This window comes from Panthera uncia, chromosome A2 (genome assembly GCF_023721935.1).
Source record: "Panthera uncia isolate 11264 chromosome A2, Puncia_PCG_1.0, whole genome shotgun sequence".
Lineage (NCBI taxonomy): Eukaryota > Metazoa > Chordata > Mammalia > Carnivora > Felidae > Panthera > Panthera uncia.
In genome coordinates this window covers 160,206,574-160,209,585 of record NC_064816.1, presented here as the reverse complement: position 1 = coordinate 160,209,585, position 3,012 = coordinate 160,206,574, and the positions used below count along the sequence as shown (strand labels likewise).

The 3,012-nt window shown below is 60.2% G+C and overlaps 1 long non-coding RNA gene across 1 annotated transcript in view; it reads left to right on the top strand.

Annotated features, from left to right (window-relative positions):
* LOC125930327 (uncharacterized) overlaps positions 1-2,255 on the top strand; it is a 23,701-nt gene extending 21,446 nt beyond the window's left edge. The window contains exon 3 of the long non-coding RNA XR_007460151.1: positions 1,358-2,255. This is a non-coding gene — a long non-coding RNA (uncharacterized LOC125930327). The remainder of the gene's footprint in view (positions 1-1,357) is intronic.
* Positions 2,256-3,012: the final 757 nt, after the last annotated feature.

The window sequence follows — 3,012 nt, the reverse complement described above, 5'->3', positions numbered from 1 at the left end:
TCCTCTTTCTTCAATGAGAAGGATGACAAAAGCAAAGAGAGGTGATTAGACACAGATAATCCAGAGAAGAGATAGTGGGGAAAGCATTCTTACAATTTCATTCCGCCACAAGCCCGGTTCCAGTTCACTAAATGAGCCCGAGATGAAAACCATCTGCGAAACGCTTCTTGCGGGTTACCCGCCCCCGTGATCAGCAACAGTTTTCCATCATCCTCTGTGAGCTGCTGGAGGGCGGAGAAACGGACGCCGTCTGGGGGTGAAACGGGGGCCCCCACGGGCGGAGGACCTGCTGAGCCCCGGCCCCCGCTGGGAGCTCCCGCCCGGCTTGGATTCGGCTCCCATCCAACCCGAGGGGGGGCGGGCATTGCTCGTCCGGACCCGCGGGACCCAGACTTGGAGAAGCCTGGCAGCTTCCCGGGGCCGTGCCTCTGCTGGGGGGCGGGGGGAGGACGGGACCCCACACCTCACCTGCCCCTGCTGCCTGTGGTCACGCACGCACAGGAGCTCTAGCGTGTCATTTGCTGCCACCACGATGTGGCAACGTCGATGCACGGAAACAGCACCGGGATCAACAAGCCAGGGCTACGTACGGGCCACCGCCAGCGGCTGGTCAGAGGAGGCCGCGGGGCTCGGAGTCAAGGCGGGTCTCCCGCCAGGACTGGGTGGGGTGACGAACACGAGGGGGCCCCTGGGGAGGAGGGTTTGGTAAGCAGCGGAGACCCCTCGAAGGCTTTGGGTGATGCTAAAATGTGAACAGAGCAGCATGTTCAGATATTTGAGGGAGGAAGCAGGCCGACCCCAGGGATCAGCTCGTCCAATCCCCTCGAGCTGCAGACGAACAAGTCCGGGGGTGGGGGGGTGGGGATGTGTCTCTCAGGGCCACAGCCAGGAAAGGGCTGTGGGGCCCGTGCTGCCCTCGTTGCCGGTGCAGGAGCAGCCTTCCAGACCCTGCTGGGTACAGAGCAACCGGCCACGTGTGGCCGTTCAGATCTGCGTTAACGGAAATGGAATGTGCCGGGCAACCCAGTCCAGGATTGTCGAGGATCCTGACTCGCCCCGGACACTTCTTGGGTGCTCGGTCCGCATGTGGCTGCCACCCTGGATGTTGTAGATCTAGAACATTCCCATCGTTGCGGGAAGTTCTGTTGCACGGGCTGCCCGCCACTATGGCTTCTCTGCCTTCCAGGATTTCAGGCCATCGTCTGCACCCAGGACCCACGTGTGAACACCGCCCCACCCCACCCCCGGCTCCTGGCTCTGTGTCCGGCACTGGACCGGTGTCCACAAAGGGTCTTGCCAATGTATCTGGGGCCACTTCGGGTCTTTTCAGTTTCCCTTTCCCTTCTGTTCCCTGCAGCCACTCGAGCCCTTGGCAACAGCCCTGTTCCCTAGTTCCGGGCCCAAATCACCGAGGCGTGCGGCTGGTCGGAGACGTGGCACCACTGTGGCCTGGAATGTTCTGCCCCGTGGCCTGGGCCTGGCACAGGAAGCAGGGCGAGGTGAGGAAGGAGCCCAGCGAGCTGGCGCGAGTCAGCCTTGTCCTGTGGCGACCTGTCAGAGCCATGAATGCCCTGGAGCTCGTCCTTCCACGGAAACGTCTGGAATGATTGTCTCTGTGTTCCTCAACCAGTTCTCCCAATAATGGTGACACTTGAGGCGTTTCGAACATTGTTTTTGGGGAAATACAGTGTCTCCTGCTCACTTGGCTGTGTTAAGTCATTTACTTATGCTGTTTGCTCAGCAGGTGGCATTTTTGTTCAGTGATTTCATTCGTCGCTGCCTGTGTTTATCGACCATGACATATTAATCATGCAAATTAGGACATTATTAATGAAGGAAAAATTAATTCCGCCGCTGCTCCTGGGTTTGCTGTGACAGCTCTGTTAATGCCCGTTCACCGCTAACACCGGCAGCGACTTCTCCGCGGCTGCCGCGAGTTGACACGTTACATTCAGGGTAGAGGTTGGGGACCGAAGCACAGAGGCGACTTTTCCTCTGCAAGGTTGGTGTTAAAAGCACGGATGTATCTGAGAGTGCACGTTTTGGGGACACTTTTGCGAAATCCCCTTTTCCTCCCGCTGCGGGGATCTGCTCCGTCTCCCGGGGTCTCCTGGTGAGGCCCGTGGCGCACAAATGCGAGCCCGCTGGACCCGTGCGCGTGGGCCTCGGTGATTTCTAAGTCCCAGGCTTCTTGTTTTCCAAACGCTCCTTGCAGAACCGACCCCGTGAATCATTCTTTCTCAAAGGGCCCCTTCGCCTGGTGACGCTCGGGAGCCAGGCGGTGGGTGTAGCGGGCTCCAGGGCTGTGGGTTTGTCCTGCTGCGAGCAGACCCCTGCAGGGAGCTCAGACACGCGCCCGCTGCCCCTTTCCCCGCGCTGCCCTCGCGTTCGCCCCGATTTGCACACAGCGGCCCCTGTGCTCGGAGAGGCCGGCTTGTTCTTATCTGCTCTCGGTTGTGCAACGCTTCCCCACTCTGGCGAGCCAAGTGTGGGAACGGTGTTTTGGGAAATGCGGCGGTCACCCGGTCACCCGGGAATTGCACACGGCGGTGCAAATGCAAAGCGGGAACACCCCCTCCGGAAGGTGGTGCCACTCTGGAAAGCTCGCTAAGTCATGCCAGCTTTTGTCATGAGACTTGGCTGACCCCGAGGGAAGGAACCGTCAGCCCGGCCCTCCCCACCCCTGTAATTCAACAGTGAGTGCAGAACTCCAAGTGCGGGGGCGGGGGGAGGGCAGGGAGGGCGTCAGGCTGCTTCGGGGGACCTTCTGGCAACTGTTGGCTGTGAACTCGAAGGACTCGCCTTGGCTGTGCCTCGGGGCCACGGGAGGGAGGGGAGTGAGACAGGTGCAGCGGTGGTCAGCCACCTGGACCCCCTCACTTTGGCCTCTCTGCTATTTTCCCCACTTCTCCTGTCCTTCCCCTAAGGTGTCCAAAGCCCGGCCCTCGGTTTGTGACATACTCGTGGCCCTTCCTTTCCTGCGAGCATCCCACCTAGTCCTTCCTCGAAACT